This window comes from Aedes albopictus, chromosome 1 (assembly GCF_035046485.1).
Source record: "Aedes albopictus strain Foshan chromosome 1, AalbF5, whole genome shotgun sequence".
In the NCBI taxonomy this organism is placed as follows: domain Eukaryota; kingdom Metazoa; phylum Arthropoda; class Insecta; order Diptera; family Culicidae; genus Aedes; species Aedes albopictus.
Genome location: NC_085136.1, coordinates 164,117,842 through 164,136,999, shown reverse-complemented (window position 1 = coordinate 164,136,999; position 19,158 = coordinate 164,117,842). Strand labels below are relative to the sequence as shown.

At 49.6% G+C, this 19,158-nt stretch overlaps 1 protein-coding gene across 1 annotated transcript in view; it reads left to right on the top strand.

The window, feature by feature from the left end:
• The window catches only part of LOC109431513 (uncharacterized), a 269,055-nt gene that overhangs the window by 224,687 nt on the left and 25,210 nt on the right, over positions 1–19,158 (top strand). The window lies entirely within an intron of this gene.

Genomic DNA, 19,158 nt, shown 5'->3' with positions numbered 1-19,158 from the left:
CCGCCGTAGAAAGAACTACCGGTTGGTTCGAGAGTTGAACATAGAATGACAGTTTTATTTTTTAATGTGTAATATAGGGTTGCTATGATTAAATCCAGGTCCATGCGCCTACTACTAACAAAAACCCAGCAAATATGACACTGTTATGCGAGTGGGGCAGTATCTGCACTAAAGAAATCAGCTGGGTTGGGTGCAAGACAGCTGAGGAATTGTGGTGGGCGTAAAGTAGGTGGCAGCGTTTAATAGGAGACTCGACTGTAATATCTTTCGGTCATTTTCACCATTGAACTTCAGCTTTCCAAGCAGTCACTCTTGAATATTCTATTAAGCTTGTCACTTTTCCACACGCATTGAGGCAGGCAGGTGATTTACATGAATACAATTTTCCATCCCCAATAATTATAAAACTTTCGCACCGGCAATCAATTTGCAGCCCTGTACACAATTTAATGCAATCAGAAAACAAAGTTGCGGTCCTCCTCAAATCAGAGGCGAAAACTTTTAAGCCACAGAAATGATTCAAAGTATTTTTCCGTCTTCATTAATATTCTTGCTCATGGTTCATGCCTCCCAATTACGAGTTTTGTACTGGCTGGTTCCGTTTGTCCGAGTCCGAGCTGTGGCTTCTTTCGTTGCGTTGGATGCTACTTTTGCGGATGTTACCCGGAACCGGAGTTGTGTTCCGTTCGGACAAAGTTTTCCCTTCCTTCCCCCGCCACCGCCTACCTTCTCAGTCCATAAGACTGAAGAACTGCGCTGCTGATGAAGATGAAAAAGTTTGCCTCTCGGTCAATTGTATCTTACACAATGTTGGTGTGTGGGTAGATGTATGTGGACGTGTTTGATTGTGTAGACCCAGTTCTGTCTGGGAGTTCTGGTTGGAAACTTTTCCGTTGAATAATTATTGCAAACACGTATATTTAACATGTATTACATCTTATTGGGTCAATTACATGAACTGATGCGTACGTGAGGAAAGAAGCTCTAACGATGAAGACGGGGTGGCTTTTGCCCGATGGTGTATCCGTCACGAACGATTGAACAATCATGGTTACCGCAATGCCTATCGATTCTGTCGTGGTGTTAAGAATTAACCTCTTATGTGGTCTACCACTGCAATAGCAAAATGCAATTGATTATGTTGGCAGGCTCCTGTGAATTATTATTGGTTTATGTCATTCAGCTTTGCATATAACCAAGAGCTAAAATACAGAATTGGCATCGCTACAAATATAGTATGAATTTCTTCCTACTGATAAACATACACAGCAATTATATCCCTTTCTGGGCGGACCAAGTAATTCAAGTAATTTATTGATTTATTTATTGATAAGCTTTAAATTGTGTGATTTTTCCCCTTACACAGATTCATCGCAGAGAATATCTCTTTTTTTTAAGTTGACTGTTCATAAACCACGTAGATCAAATTTTGGTCATCCCAGACCCCCTCTCCCCCCTCGTAGACTTTTGTCCATACAAAAATTTTGAAATTTGTATGCCAGACCTTTATTTGCCAGACCTCTCCTCCCTCCAAAAAGTGTACGTGGTTTATAAACGGCCCCTAGGAGCGAGCATAAGCATAAGGGCAAGCATAAAAGCCTGCTGTAAGGGTCTCTGTCAAAGTGTCTATGCAAATCCGTGGAGTAATGCCTACAGGATCGTGATTTGATGCCTGCCACAGAGCAGTTTTCAGAGATGTTAGAAAGGATCACTGAGAATTTTTGTTATCGCGTCCCCAGTTAACCAGTTATCGTATATAAGATGTTTCATAAGATAATAAAGCATAGGCTATATGCGTACATTTTACATGGCCTCCACTTTATCATCTTATGCAACATCTTATCCAGCTTTTTACGCTATGATGAGGGGTGATTCAATTTTGACAATTGTTGCCGACAGCCCTTGCAGCTCCAAAAACTCATCAGAGTAGTCGAAAATTTCAGTTCAACTCCAGCAAACTGTCATAAATTTTCACCATTGTTGTTTATAAGTTTTACCTTCGGTTTTTCTGTATGAATTAATAATATTTAAAAGCTTTTTGTTTAATTTCAGGGTCGTCATTGCCGCTTCTATTTGTTATACCAAAGCATTTGGAATAGAACATGTAGGGGACGTCGGAAAACTAACGATTTTCTTCCAATGGTCGCAACTTTGGACTAATAACCCAAACCCAAATTGCTCACCCTGTCTACCTATCAAAGTCCTTGTTTGATTTTTTTTTTTGGTTCTTGGTGTCGTTCTTTCTGTCTTTCCGAATACGTATTTCATATAAGATCGATTTCGTTATTTTAGCGGCATCATATTAAACGAACGATTTTTCTCCAGTTCTAATTGCATGAAGATGGGATTTAGATTATTGAAAATTATCGGTATTTACAGCCCAAAAGGTTACAAAAGTGGTCATTCTCTATTATGATCATTTCGTGTCGAACGTGTAATAAGGATTTCAAACTAATTGTGTGTATCATTTAGCATATTTAACGTTTCCCTAATCAACCTTTCCCGCAACTTCGTTGCTCCAGAATGTAGATTGGACAATTCATTCTATGCTAGATTATTTACACTACTCAGATTCTCAGACATTAAAATAAAAATGGGACGAGCTTCGCGCTCCAGGGTTTTAGAGTAACTACATTTTTAAATCGTTTAATGCAGATAAAGTTAATTCTGCTGAGTGGGTTGATGATTCTACGGTCATTATAAAAAATCAATTGGTAGTTCTCCGATGTAAGTTTATGATTTTCTTCATCTGCGTGTCTATTTCATTTGGGTATAACGAAAAAAACGGTAATCATTAACCTGAAATTGAAGAAAAAACATTTGAATATTTAATTCATGCAGAAAAACTGAAAGTAGAACTTGCAAACAACGAAGGTAAAAATTTTTGACAGCTTGCGAGAGTTGAACTGAAATTTTTTACTACTTTGATGAGCTCTGATGCTGCAAGGGCTGTCGGCAAGATTTGTCAAAGTTAAATCACCCCTCATCATAGCGTAAAAAGCTGGATACGATTACTGGTTGTCTGAGTCATGATCCTAGGACAGTTGGAGACTGCGACAAGGAAAGGGGATAGCAAAATTCCTTAACGTAGGTAAGGCTCCACGTCCGGACGGAGCTCCGAACCCGATTTTAAAAGTAGTCACTGCAGAGGCGTCCGAGATGTTTAGGCCTGCTAATGCAGACGTTTGGAAGGGACAAAGACTAGTTCTATTGCCAAAGACGGTGAAATCACCAGAAAACCCGTCGGCATATAGACCAATATGCTTGATCGACACAGCGGGGAAAGTGCTCGAGAAGATCATCCTAAATGTGTAAATGGTTTCTCGAGCAAGCAGCTAGGCTTCCGGAAGGGGAGGTCGACCGTACACTCTATCCAGTCGGTTACAAAAACCGCCAAATTAAATAGTGCTTCGGCGTAAGAGAAGGGAGATTCGTTGTTGTGCAGTAGGATTTTTTTGTTAAAGCCCAAAATGCTCTCAAATAACGTTTTATTAAATGTTGCTTCCTGAGGGCCTGAGGTCGTGGATACCGACTAGGGTGGCCCACACTTATATGAAAAACCAAATTTCGAAAAATGACAAGTCTTACCTCCTAAATCAGTTGTTTTGGACTCCCAGAAGCTACGCTCAAAATTTCAGCAAAATCGGTTGAGCCTAAGGGGGCGCTCAAAACACTTGAAGTTTGTATGGGAAAACTTGGCCAAATGTATGCAGAAATGTGAAGTTTTCGAATTTTGCCGCTAGGTGGTGCTGTAAACGCTCAAGAATCAAACCCTTTGAAGACCGCGAAATGATCCGACGGCTGTGAAAAAGCTATACCCAAGAAGGCAAAGTGAGGCAAAGTATTGAGATTTCATTATTGATATTATTCCCTTACATGTATTGGAAAAACAACAATAAAGTTTATCCTCACTTTACCTAGGGTATAACTTTTTTCACAGGCGTTGGATCACTTTGCGGTCTTCGTCAAAGTTCTTTGGCAGATAGTCACCTACAATAATACCAAAGGGTTTGATTATTGAGCGCTTACAGCGCCACCTAGCGTCAAAATTCGAAAACTTAAAATTTCCGCATACATTTGGCCAAGTTTTCCCATACAAACTTCAAGCGTTTTGAGCACCCCCTTAGGCTCAACCGATTTTGTTGAAATTTTGAACGTAGCTTCTGGGAGTCCAAAACAACTGATTTAGGAGATAAGACTTGGCATTTTTCGAAATTTTTGTTTTTCATAAGTGTGGGCCACCATAGTACCGACTTTTGTCAAATTCCATTTACACTCAATCTGGTATGGTCAGGGCGTTAACAGTGTACAACCAAAATGATCAAAACTAAGGTAAATTTTGCTAGAGTGCTTCGAAATTCGCGGCGCAAGAGGCATACGAAGGGCTGCCAGATTGGCCTCCCCAATCAAATGGCAGCGTGCGTGGGACAGTTCCACCAAAGCGGGGAGAACATGCTTGTAGCGTTTTTCGGTCTTTTTTTCCTTCTAAACCATAGGGGGAAAATCTGCTCAACAAACACCCTAACAGTCGGGGCCCGTGGCGCAGTGGTCCACACGTTCGCTTCATAAGCGGATGGTCATGGGTTCGAACCCAGCCCCGGCACTTGCAGTTTTTCATCAGTTGCTCTTCCACCCGAGAGCAGCTGGCACCTGACCCTCTTCGGAGCATATAGCTCTAACAGACTCGGAATTTGGATATCGGCGAACCGCAACTCACAATGGACCCCCCAATCAGACTGGAAAAGGAACAGCAGCCACACATCAGCATCATCGTGCTCATCATTCTACCATAAACAGGGTAGAAGAATGAAAAAAGCACAAAAGGCAACCAGTTCAATACAGTAGAATAGAACAGAATACATTTAGGCGCTGTACAAAGTGAAAGTGCAGCGTCCAATTGGAATCGCTCACGTAGTACCCTAGTGGACAAAAGAGCTGTAAATTAGGTTAAGTGATAAAGAATAAAAAAACACCCTAACAGGAAGGCTAGGGTAGTGTGGGGTAAAGGCCGTTTTCTACAATAATAGCAAAAGCCAGGACTACTCTCTTCCCGACCTACTAAAACACATTCCTATGGTCGCCAAACCGTACGTCTCTCCGGAACCACCAAGGCAGCATTGCTTCAGAGAGGGGTTAGTGCACATCGCACCTTCAAGGTTAGCTGCGTAGCCTGCAGCAATGAACATTGACGTCTCGCTTTGGAGAGTCCATCACGATAGCATGCTGGCGCTTAGCCAGTTTCCCCAGTGATCCTCGCCACTCCCTTTGTCCTCGGAAGGCGGGTAGGGTCAACCCCGCGCGCCCTACTGCTTAGCAGACATCAAGAACTGATGCCCACGTGCAACCCGATCTGACCTGCCCGCAAAGCAAGAATATCACTACCCTTCAGGCCCTATCAGATGCACCAGAAGGTTGCAGACAGCAGGGATTTACCTGCCCCGACCCTTGCCGGGGACCCCTTTCCAACCGCGGGCCCGGATCCAACCCAGTAGACTAACGCCACGACAGCACCGCTACCGGGATTTCCTCTCCGCGGCCACTTAATCGCTGTAAGGGTCGATCTCGACCGTAAGGCACTGGTATGACCTACGAAGCCGACTCCGAACCCCTGGACCACCTCTTGTACCGCATCTGAACTAGCCATTCTCTGAATCCACGCGCCACCTCCTCTGTAGCTCCCAGACGATATGGGTGATAGCCGTTGAAACGGCGTTCCAGCCAAACTCATCCCTACACATCCTCTGGACCAAATTGTCCGGAGTTGTGTCCTCCCCGCATGTGGCAAGCATGCGGCACGCATTGTGTGAAAACGCGGGCACACGAACAAAACGTGTTCCGCCGTTTCTTTTTTTTATCTGTATTAACGAGACTTTTAGCCCTAGGCTACTTCATTTCGGGACCCACGCTTTACTTCCCTTCCGAAAGAAGAACTCACATTTTGGTGAGTTTGTCGGGAGTGGGATTCGATCCCAGTGCATAGACCTAAATATCCCACACACTCCGATATTAAAATTTAATTCAAATCGAAAAGTGCATTTCACCCCACACTCCCATTAGAACAAATGCCCGGGTGCTTGAATTTCAATTTACGCCAATATCAATGCCCATCGTAACTAACGCGCAAAATTTCGGCAGCTAGAAAAATCGCACCATACATTACTGACCTGGTTTTATGAATCATCGCACATGTGACGACGGACGGATGGTCGGCCGGGGCAACGATCGCGCAGCGATACGTTGTTCATGATCGTACACGTTGGGTCCGGTTGGTGTGGTACAGTTTTGATTACGCTTGGTTGGGTTGACGACGATAACGATGATGATGGTAATGATGATAATGACGAGTAGGATAGGTAGAGTATGTACTAGGTTTTGGACTTTGAGTATTTACATTTGGTATGGTTTTGGATACGCCCAAGTTGGTTCGGGCATTGTTAGGAAGTATCGTGACTAATTCGGCTAGACGAGAGTGCTGGTAGGAGTTTTAGACACGCCCAAGCAGGTTCGGGCATTGCTAGGAAATTTAGGCTATAAATACTGAGGCTTTGGCTTCAGTCGGGGGAGTTCAGTTTCAACGTTAGAGTAGGCAGCATATCGGATAAGTCTTGAGATCCCATGTGGGACACCTCTAGATACTGTCCTAAGGCTGTAGGTAGGACTTAGTAGTCGGGTCAAGAAGAAGCTAGAAGTATCTCTTAAACTTAGTAGTTCGGTGAAGAAATACAGAAAATGTTAAGGTGATATAAGAAAAAGTGAATCGTTGTAATATAAGATAAGTGATGGTTTGTGATACTTCAATATAGTTTATTAAAAAGATGTCATCAGACTGTAATGAAATGAAAGATATCACATTCCGTGTAGTGTTTAATGCAGCCCCTGGACGGTACAGTGCGCTTCACCAGGTCCTCGGCATGATAGTCAAGCGTTCTAACCATCACACCAGGTTCGCTCCACTGCCGCCGTTTCTTCTAAACCATTGCACACTGGGCATTCGGGAGAATCCGCATGCCCAAGACGGTGTAGATACTGTCGGAAGCAACAATGACATGAAAGAACCTGTGTCAGGTGGAATGTACCTTCCCCATGGCGCCTATTAATACAACTATCTACCCCCGGTATAACCCTATGGGTCCACCTTCCTTTGGTGGAACTATCCCACGCGCACTGCCATTTGACCATAGAGGCCATCCTGGCAGTCCTGCGTATGCCTCTTGAGCCGCGCATTTCGAAGCACTCCATGTCCTCATTGATAAGGATGCCGATAGCCACCATACCAGTAATGACGCAGAGAGCGTCGTGTGACACGGTACGGTACGCGCTCGCAACCCTTAGGCACATAAGCCTGTAAGTACTTTCCAGCTTCCGTCGGTAGCATTCAGTACTTAACGCAGTGCCCCACGCCAGGCCGCCATACCTAAGTATGGACGTAGCAACACTAGCCAGAAGCTTGCGCTTACTGGCGTATACCGTAGAGCTATTGGACATCATCCGAGACAGTACCGCAATAGCTGTGGAGGCTCATTTACAGGCATAATCGACGTGGCGATCGAAGGTAAGCTTATCGTCGATCATCTCACCCAAGTGTTTGACGGAGCGCTTTGACAGGATAGTACACTCATCTACAAAGATCTCCGCCTGCTGCTCCGACTTCCGGTTGTTAACAACCGTCACTTCAGTCTTGTGGTGAGCCAGATCCAGTTTCCTGAACCACATCCACGCCTCCACAACCTTTATCGAGTGGTCGGCAGTCAACTTCACTTCCTCGAATGTTTCACCTTAGACCTCGAGTGTAATGTCGTCGGCAAATCCGACAACCTCCACTCCCACTGCATACTGTAACCTCAACACCTCGTCGTACATGACATTCCATAACACCGGACCCATGATGGAACCTTGCGGGACCCCCTTTTTTTTTTCCTTCTAAACCATAGGGGGATAATCTGCTCAACAGACACCCTAACAGAAGGTTAGGGTAGTGTAGGTCTGACAGGCCGTCTTCTACAACAAAAGTAAAATCCAGGACTACTCTCTCCTCGTACCCACTAAACCATTCCTATGGTCGCCAAACCCTACGTCTCTCCGGAACCACCAAGAAGGTATTGCTTCAGAGAGGGGCTAGTGCACATCGCACCCACAAGGTTAGCTGCGTAGCCTGCAGCAACGAACATCGATGACTCGCTTTGGAGAGTCCATCACGGTAGCATGCTGGCGCTTAGCCAGTTTCCCGAGTGGTCCTCGCCACTCCCTTTGTCCTCGGAAGGCGGGCAGGGTCAACCCCGCCCGCGCCCTACTGCTGAGCGGACATCAAGAACTGATGCCCACGTGCAACCCGATCTGACCTGCCCGTAAGGAAGGGTATCACTACCCTTCAGGCCCTATCAGATGCACCCGTAGGTTGCAGACAGCAGGATCTCACCTACCCCGACCCTTGCCGGGGACCCCTTTCCAACCGCGGGCTCGGATCCAACCCAGTAGACCGACGCCACGACAGCACCGCTACCGGGACTTCCTCTCCGCGGCCACTTAATCGTTGTAAGGGTCGATCTCGACCGCAGGGCACCGGTATGACCTACGAAGCCGACTCCGAACCCCTGGACCACCTCTTGTACTGCATCTGGACTAGCCATTCTCCGAGTCCATGCGCCACCTCCTCTGTAGCTCCCAGACGATGTGGGTAATAGCCGTTGAAACGGCGTTCCAGCCAAACTCATCCCTACACATCTTCTGGACCAAGTTGTCCGGAGTTGTGTCCTCCCCGCATGTGGCAAGCATGCGGTCACGCATTGTGCGAAAACGCGGGCACACGAACAAAACGTGTTCCGCCGTTTCCTCTAAACCATTGCACACTGGGCATTCGGGAGAATCCGCATGCCCGAAACGGTGTAGATACTGTCGGAAGCAACCATGACCTGTAAGGACCTGTGTCAGGTGGAATGTGACTTCCCCATGGCGCCTATTAATCCAACTATCTACCCTCGGTATCAACCTATAGGTCCACCTTCCTTCGGTGGAACTGTCCCTCGCGCGCTGCCATTTGACCATAGAGGCCATCCTGACAGTCCTGCGTATGCCTCTTGTGCCGCGCATTTCGAAGCACTCCATGTCCTCACTGATAAGAATGCTGATAGGCACCATACCAGTAATGACGCAGAGAGCGTCGTGTGACACGGTACGGTACGCGCTTGCAACCCTCAGGCACATAAGCCTGTAAGTACTTTCCAGCTTCCGTCGGTAGCATTTAGTACTTAGCGCGGTGCCCCACGCCGGGCCGCCATACCTAAGTATGGATGTAGCAACACTAGCCAGAAGCTTGCGCTTACTGGCGTACACCGCAGAGCTATTGGACATCATCCGGGACAGTGCCGCAATAGCTGTGGAGGCTCTTTTACAGGCATAATCGACGTGGCTACCGAAGGTAAGCTTATCGTCGATCATCACGCCCAAGTGTTTGACGGAGCGCTTTGACAGGATAGTACAGTCTCCTACACTGATCTCCGTCTGCTGCTCCGACTTCAGGTTGTTAACAACCGTCACCTCTGTCTTGTGGTGAGCCAGCTCCAGTTTCCTGGACCGCATCCACGCCTCCACAACCTTAATCGAGTGGTTGGTAGTCAACTTTACCTCCTCGATCGTTTCACCGTAGACTTCGAGCGTAATGTCGTCGGCAAATCCGACAATCACCACTCCCACTGGATACTCTAACCTCAACACCTCGTCGTACATGACATTCCATAACACCGGACCCAGGATGGAACCTTGCGGGACTCCTGAGGTTATGTGAAAGCACTTCCGACCCACCTCCGTGTCGTAAACTAGTACGCGATTCTGGAAGTAGCTTCCGAGAATCTTGTACAAGTACTCCGGTATCCCCATACGCAAGAGCGCATCGGCAATAGCCGACCAGCTGGCGCTATTAAACGCATTCCTTACATCCAGAGTCACTACCGCGCAAAAGCGAATTCCCCTCCTCTAAGGCTCGAGTGCTTTCTCGGCGGCTTTTGTAACCGACAAGATAGCGTCTACGGTGGACCTCCCCTTCCGGAAGCCGTACTGGTTACTCGAAAGACCATTTTTGCCCTCGGTGAACCGCAACATTCTATTGAGGATGATCTTTTCGAGCACCTTCCCCGCCGTGTCAATCAAGCATATTGGTCTATATGCCGACGGGTCTCCGGGTGGTTTCCCCGCCTTTGGCAATAGTACCAGGCTCTGCCTCTTCCAAGCTTCTGGGAAAATTCCCTCGTCCAGACATTTCTGCATAGCAGACCTGAACATCTCGGGAGCCTCTGCAATAGCTACTTTTAAGGCCAGGTTCGGAACTCCGTCCGGACCTGGGGCCTTACCTACGCTAAGGGACATAGCTATCCCCGCAAGTTCCACATCGGTGACCCTCTCCTCATCGCCAGCCCCAGTCCCCAGCTGTCCTACGAAAGGAGGCCAAGGACTAGGATCATGACGCGGAAAAAGTCCTCCAATGATCCCCTCCAACATCTCTGGAGATTGCTCTGTAGGAGCCATCACACCTCTCGTCTTGGCCATAACGATCCTGTAGGCGTCACCCCACGGGTTCGTATTGGCACTCTGACAGAGACCCTCAAAGCAGGCCTTTTTGCTTGCTCTTATCTCGGTCTTAAGCGCGGCTTTTGCAGCGGCCAACACCACCCGCCGTTCGTTTCGCTCCTCCTCTGATCGTGCTCGCTGCATCCGCCGCCTAGCCCGTAGGCAGGCGCGGCGCAGGTCCGCAATCGCGTCGGTCCACCAGTAAGCCGGTGGCCTCCCATTTCTAGGGTGGACTCGCCTAGGCATGGTCGCATCACACGCACGTGAGAGCACCGCTACCAGCTCGTCGCCGTCTAAACCGATTAAGTTTCGCTCACGGCGGAGCGCCTCCCTAAATACCCCTTCGTCGAAGTATGATGTCTTCCACCTACGAGGGCTTGGCCTTGGCCTAGCCGCCTTTTCTTCTATCCGCTGTCTGCTGTTATTGTAGTCGATACTGTAGCGAACCGCCAGGTGGTCGCTGTGAGTGTAGCCATCATCTACTCTCCAGTTCGAACTACTTGTTAGGCCAGGACTACAAAAGGTCACGTCAATAATTGACTCCGCTCCGTTTCGACTAAAGGTACTCTTGGTACCGACATTAGCCAAGTCGACATCTAAGATGGCCAGTGTTTCTAGCAGGATCTGACCCCGCTGGTTCGTGAAACGGCTTCCCCATTCCACGGCCCAGGCATTAAAGTCGCCCGCTATTACCACCGGCCTTCGCCCTGTTAGCACGGTCGTTAAGCGGTCCAGCATTTGCGTGAATTGCTCGATCGGCCACCGCGGAGGCGCATAACAGCTACAGAAGAAGACCCCGTTTACTTTGGCAACCACGAAGCCCTCATAGGTAGTAGACACCAACTCCTGAACGGGGTATTTACCCGTCGTCCATATTGCCGCCATTTTTCTGGTCCCATCCGCGACCCAGTTGCCGTTGCCGGCGGGTACTCGGTATGGGTCCGATATGATGGCGATATCCGTCTCCCACTCAGAAACTGCCTGACAAAGCAGTTGCTGAGCCGCATCACAGTGGTTCAGGTTCAGCTGCGTTACCTGCACTGTGATTTGTTGTTCACTGCGGCTTTCTTGAAGGCCGGGCACCTTGGACCACCCATCGGATGTCTGTTGTTCGAGGATTTCCCGGTACAGATCATGCAGATGGGCGGACTCGTGCAGCTTTGGGCCTTATGACCTTCAGCGCCGCATCGCCTGCACAGTTTGCGCCTGTCGGGGCCTTTGCAGTCCCACGACTTGTGTCCTGGTTCCAGACACCTGAAGCAAACCTCTGGTGGCTCGTGGAATGTCAGGTGACATACACACCAACCCACCTTTATGCTCCCTACTTTAACGGACTTTTTGACGTCCGCCACAGGTAGCTGAACCAAAGCTATCTGTGTCCCTACTGGCCCTTTCCGTAGCTTAACGGCTGCGGCGGCCACCTGCACATCGCACTGTTGCCGCAGTGCCGTGACGAGCTCTTCCACTTCGGTGATCTCATCAATGTCCTTGACCTTCAGAGTCGCCTCATGTGTCAGAGCCCTCACCGGCACACCCTCACCAAGGACCTCTTCTGCCAGCCTCTTATAGGCGGCGCCCTTGTGCCCTTTCTGGCCCTTTAGCTCCAGGATCATCTCGCCCGTACGAGTACGTCTAATACTGCGTACGTCGGCTCCAAGACCCTCAAGCTTAGCGTCGCTTCGCATCATCTTCAAGACGTCCGAGTACTTGGACTGTTCCGTCTTGATGACGATAGCGTCGCCTTTCTCGCGCTTGGCACCTGCCCTCCTACGCCTTGGCTTGGCGTCCTGCGCTACTACCTGCGGATTCGCCTTCTTCTTCCTCTTCCGCTCTACCTTCGTCCAAGGGGGGTCCTCCCCTTGGATCGCCCTACTCTGTGGCTGTTGAGGGCCCACTAGCGGTCGCAACCCCTTGTTCCCATCGTTCTGGGACGGGCCAGCCTTTTCAGGCCCACCCTTCCCAGCTTTCCGGGAACCCTGGCTGGGGTCCGACCTTCCGGCATTATTACCGACTTTCGGGGTAATGATTCGCCTGGCCTTGCGGGCACCGCCAGACAGCTCCTCGCCTGACGGTTGCCTCGCCCGCTTCTGCGTTTGCTTGCCCCGTTTGTCGCGAGCAGTCGCATCCGCCTTATTCGGACTTCCTGCGAAGGAGAAGGACTCCGTTTGGGTAAACTTCGGCACTTTCTCATTTGCAGGCTCCGCTGCTGCAGCAGTCAGCAACGCGAGTGCCGCGTGCTCCTGCTTGGCATCGTCGATCGACGCCCTAAGTCGAAGCAAGGCCGTTTTCAGGTCCTTGCTTATGTTCGACTTAGTGGACGCAAAGTCGATGATTTTGCCAAGCTGCTGCTCAGCCACCTCTATTGCGGACCGTCCTTTGGATCCTCGGTTGACGGCCCTCAACAACCACGCTCCGTCCATAACCTCCACCGGCTGGCTTGCCGGGAAGTGGACTGGAGCACCCACGCTTGAGCTGCGTACGCAACTCCCAGCGCCTATCTCCTCACTTCTCCTTGTCGGAGATCTCATCAACCCGCTTCTTGCGAAGGGGTTGATCCCACCACTATTTCCACCTAGATTCTGATTTTTATTTGACTTCATGATTAAATCCCACGAGTAGCACGGGAAAGAATGTCCACCACGCCAGAGCCCTGCATTAACGCGGTAAGGGACAGCTTACTGTGGGGGGTGCCCAGGTACCCCACAGGCTCCGTTAAAGATCGAGCATCTTTTTCACCCCCTCGATCACTCATTCCTCAGCACGGGTCGCTTGACACCTTGAATTGGGGTTAGTAGTCCTATTCTTAGCCGGCGACTACGCGGCTGACTCGCAAGCGGGGGGGTGCGTCTGGCCCCAGGACTTTCGTCCCTGCTGCCCCATAGTTGCGGGACCCCTGAGGTTATGTGAAAGCACTTCCGACCCACCTCCGTGTCGTAAACTAGTACTCGATTCTGAAAGTAACTTTCGAGAATCTTGTACAGCTATCCCAGACGCAAGAGCGCATCGGCAGTAGCCGACCAGCTGGCGCTATTAAACGCATTCCTTACATCCAGAGTCACTACCGTACAGAAACGAATTCCCCTCATCTTAAGCTCGAGTGCTTCTCGGCGGTTTTTGTAATCGACAAGATAGCGTCTACGGTGGACCTCCCCTTCCGGAAGCCGTACTGATTGCTCGAAAGACCATTTTCGCCAACGGTGAACCTCAACATTCTATTGAGGATGATCTTTTCGAGCACCTTCCCCGCCGTGTCGATCAAGCATATTGGTTTATATGCCGACGGGTATCCGGGTGATTCCCCCGCCTTTGGCAATAGAACCAGGCTCTGCCTCTTCTAAGCTTCTGGGAAAACTCCCTCGTCCAGACATTTCTGCATAGCAGACCTGAACATCTCGGGAGCCTCTGCAATAGCTACTTTTAAGTCCAGGTTCGGAACTCCGTCCGGACCTGGGGCCTTACCTACGCTAAGGGTCTTAGCTATCCCCGCAAGTTCCACATCGGTGACCCTCTCCTCATCGCCAGTCCCAGTCCCCGGCTGTCCTTCGAAAGGAGGCCAAGGACTAGGATCATGACGCGGAAAAAGTCCTCCAATGATCCCCTCCAACATCTCTGGAGATTGCTTTGTAGGAGCCATCACACCTCTCGTCTTGGCCATAACGATCTTGTAGGCGTCACCCCCGGTTTCGTATTGGCACTCTGACAGAGACCCTCAAAGCAGGCCTTTTTGCTTGCTCTTATCTCGGTCTTAAGCGCGGCTTTTGCAGCGGTGAACACCACCCGCCGTTCGTTTCGCTCTTCCTCTGATCGTGCTCGCTGCATCCGCCGCCTAGCCCGTAGGCAGGCGCGGCGCAGGTCCGCAATCGCATCGGTCCAGTAAGCCGGTGGCCTTCCATTTCTAGGGTGGACTCACCTAGGCATGGTCGCATCACACGCACGTGAGAGCACCGCTACCAGCTCTTTGCCATCTAAACCGAGTAAGTTTCGCTCACGACGGAGCGCCTCCCTAAATACCCCTTCATCGAAATATGGTGTCTTCCACCTGCGAGGGCTTGGCCTTGGCCTAGCCGCCTTTTCTTCTATCCGCTGTCTGCTGTTGTTGTAGTCGATCGTGAAGCGAACCGCCAGGTGGTCGCTGTGAGTGTAGCCATCATCTACTCTCCAGATCGAACTACAGGACTACAAAAGGTCACGTCAATAATTGACTCCGCTCCGTTTCGACTATAGGTATTCTTTATACCGACATTAGCTAAGTCGACATCTAAGATGGCCAGTGTTTCTAGCAGGATCTGACCCCGCCGTTTCCTGAAACGGCTTCCCCATTCCACGGCCCAGGCATTAAAGCCACCCGCTATTACCTCCGGCCTTCGCCCTGTTAGCACGATCGTTATGCCGCTCGATCGGCCACCGCGGAGGCGCATAACAGCTACAGAAGAAGACCCCGTTTACTTTGGCGACCACGAAGCCCTCATAGGTAGTGACCCCAACTCCTGGACGGGGTATTTACCCATCGTCCATATCGCCGCCATTTTTCTGGACCCATCCGCGACCCAGTTGCCGTTGCCGGCGGGTACTCGGTATGGGTCCGCTATGATGGCGATATCCGTCTCCCACTCAGAAACCGCCTGACAAAGCAGTTGCTGAGCCGCGTCGCAGTGGTTCAGGTTCAGCTGCGTTACCAGCACTGTGATTTGTTGTTCACTGCGGCTTTCTTGAAGACCGGGCACCTTGGACCACTCGTCGGATGTCGCGGATTTCTCGGTACAGATCATGCGGATGGGTGGACTCGTGCAGCTTTGGGCCTTATGACCTTCAGCGCCGCATCGCCTGCACAGTTTGCGCCTGTCAGGACCTTTGCAGTACCACGACTTGTGCCCTGGTTCCAGACACCTAAAGCAAACCTCTGGTGGCTCGTGGAATGTCAGGTGACATACACACCAACTCACCTTAATAGTGCCTACTTTAACGGACTTTTAAACGTCCGCCACAGGTAGCTGAATCAAAGCTATCTGTTTCCGTGCTGGCTCCTTCCGTAACCCAACGGCTGCAGTAGCCACCTGCACATCGCACTGTTGCCGCAGTGCCGTGACGAGCACTTCCACTTCGGTGATCTCATCAATGTCTTTGACCTTCAGAGTCGCCTCATGTGTAAGAGCCCTCACCTCAACACCCTCACCAAGGACCTCTTCTGCCAGCCTCTTGTAGGCGGCGCCCTTGTGTTCCTTCTCGCGCTTTAGCTCCAGGATCATCTCGCCCGTAACAGTACGTTTAATACTGCGTACGTCGGCTCCAAGACCCTCAAGCTTGGCGTCGCTTCGCATCGCCTTCAAGACGTCCGAGTACTTGGACTGTTCCGTTTTGGTGACGAGCGCGTCGCCTTTCTCGCGCTTGGCACCTGCCCTCCTACGCCTTGGCTTGGCGTCCTGCGCTACTACCTGCGGATTCGTCTTCTTCTTCGTCCGCTCTACCTTCGTCCAAGGGGGGTCCTCCCCTTGGATCGCCCTGCTCTGTGGCTGCTGAGGGTCCACCAGCGGTCGCAACCCCTTATTCCCATCGTTCCAGGACGGGCCAGCCTTTTCAGGCCCACCCTTCCCAGCTTTCCGGGAACCCTGGCTGGGGTCTGACTTTCCGGCATTATTACCGACTTTCGGGGTAATGATGCGCCTGGCTTTGCGGGCACCGCCAGACAGCTCCTCGCCTGACGGCTGCCTCGTCCGCCTCTGCGATTGCTTGCCCCGTTTGTCGCGAGCAGTCGCTTCCGCCTGTTTCGGACTTCCTGCGAAGGAGAAGGCCTCCGTTTGTGTAAACTTTGGCACTTTCTCCTTTGCCGGCACGCGAGTGCCGCGTGCTCCTGCTTGGCATCGTCGATCGACGCCCTAAGTCGAAGCAAGGTCGTTTTCAGGTCCTTGCTTATGTTTGACTTGGTGGACGCAAAGACGATGATTTTGCCAAGCTGCTGCCTAGCCACCTCTATTGCGGACCGTCCTTTATTTCCTTGGCTGACGGCCCTCGGTAGCCACGCTCCGTCCATTATCTCCTCCTGTTGCCTTGCCGAGAAGTGGACAGGAGCTTTTGCGCTCCCAGCGCCTAACTCCTCGCTCCTACTTGTAGGAGACCTCATCAACACAGTTCTTGCGAAGAGGTCGATTATACCACTACTATCACCTAGATTTTGATTTTGACTTTTTTTTTTGAATTTTTGCTCATTTTTTCATCCCATGAGTCGCACGGGAAATAAGGTCCACCACGCCAGAGCCCTGCATTAACGCGGTAAGGGACAGCTTACTGTGGGGGGGTGCCCAGGTACCCCACAGGCTCCGTTAAAGATCGAGCATCTTTTTCACCCCCTCGATCACTTATTTCTTGGCACGGGTCGCTTGACACCTAGAATTGGGGTTAGTAGTCCTATTGTTAGCCGGCAACCACGCGGCTGACTCGCAAGTGGGGGGGGGGGGTTCGTCAGACCCCAGGTCTATAGTCCCTGCTGCCCCTCGGTGGCGTCGGTCTACTGAGTTGGATCCGAACCCGCGGGTGGAAAGAGTCCTAGCAAGCTTGGGGGCAGGTAGAGGCATTTAAACACTTATTTATATGTTTTATCTTACAATCTACAGAAAAGTAAATTTTAAACCCTTTGACGATTGTAAGAACGATAAGTGATTATGTCTTGACTCGCATCGCGTCTTGTAAATGGCAGGTAGAGGCCCCATGTCGGCACGTCCTTCTGTGTGCTGGCTGATAGGGTCTTATTTGCGGTACCTAAGGTCAAATCGCTGAGCACGCGGTATCAGTTCTTAATGCATGCTGTGCAGTTGTAATCAGGCGTGGTGTCGATCCCGCCTGCCTCCCGAGGACAAAGGGAGTGGTAAGGACCACTCGGGAAACTGGCTAAGCGGCAGCCTGCTACCTTGGTGAACTCCCCAAAACGAGTCATCGGTGTTCGATGCTGCAGGCTACGCAGCTAACCTTGAGGGTGCGATGTGCACCAGCCCCTCTCTGAAGCAATGCTGCCTTGGCGGTTCAAGAGATACGAAGAGTTGGGCGACCATGGGAAGTTTGTGTTTGCTGGATCGAAGAAAGAATAGCCTTAGTTTTTTTGTAGAAAACGGTCCTTAGCCCCACACTATCTGGACCTCCCTGTTCAGGTGTCCGTTGAGCAGATTATGCCCCATGATTGAGATGAAAAAAAAAACACATGATTTGTTGAAACATACAGGAAAACAAAACAAAGAGCCTTATTATGGGATCGGTTCGGTCACTGCCGAAACATTCCGGATGCCCTCAGGGTCGTAGTCGTTATCTCCCAAATATTATCAAAATCAGCCGTGCGACACCTCAAGCATCACGATTTGTCGAAATATGAAGGAAAACAGTCCTTTAGACTCCCATGACCCCTTGAGATGATCCGGTTCCCCGAGGAATGCGATTAGAATGGCCTCTTCCCCAAAATACACAACTCGTGCTGAAAAATTATTCATATTTTAAAAACGATTCTAGATTCGAAAATCATCCAAAATAGATGTTGGGTACGCGAAAAGTGAAACATTGGATTGGCATCTTCGGCATCTGCGGCTTCGGAGTCAGTTTGGCTTTCTATTCCGCAGAATCATTACTTGTTCTGTGGCTTAGTTGGTTAAAGCGCCGGTCTAGCGAATACGGAGTCGTGGGTTCGAATCCCACCAGAACGCGATTTTTTTCACACATTTCATCTCTCAATTTGTCAACATTTCGTGCCTTCTAATTAATTACAAGTTTTTCCAGTATGTTTCAGACATACCAGCAAATCTGGTAAAATGCCAGTAAAATGGGCAATATGTATCATTGTACGCGAATGTTTGTGATGGAAACACAATGATATCATCGATAAATATTTCTAACTACGGACGGAGAAATTAGCAAATATCAATATGATTTTTTATGGCATTTATCATCGCTGCCTGGGTTACAGTAGTATAGCCAGAGGAAGGGGGGTTTAGGGTTAACCCGGACGCAAAAATGTTTCGGCTGGTTCACTGTTTTGAAGCTACTGCTGAAATTACATGTATATTTATGGCTACAGGGATAAGAATACATTGTTAACAACAAAGCGTTATCATTCTGATATGGAATTACAATTTAACGCTTGAATGAATATTTGCTCCATGACCACCAGTTTGCACCCAGTTCAGTATACTATTACTTTTATTTCCATACCCCATGCTGCATTGTTCGGTTGTGTTTTAACACCCACGCACTCCAACCTAACGCTAAAACCCACAAAAATGAAAAAAAAAATCCTAAATTCAGCTCCTCCCAGATCGGTGCAATCATTTTCCATTAGCGAGGATTTATTTGGTCAGCAGCCCTCGGGGGATTGAATGAAAAGCAAATTTTATCATCTGCAGCTTTGCCCCGGCAACTGCCAGAGCATAAAATGTAAGATGCCCGATGATGTGGAAAATGGATGAATGCCACGTGGATTGCGTAAGCGTAACAGTAAAAATGATCCGTTCCACGTGCGTCACTTTAACTTGCATGATTGGGGGTGGTTGCCCTGGATTAACATTCTTTCGGTTATTTGTGGTGAAAATCAAATAAGATTTGAAGAAAGGGCATTTGAAATTC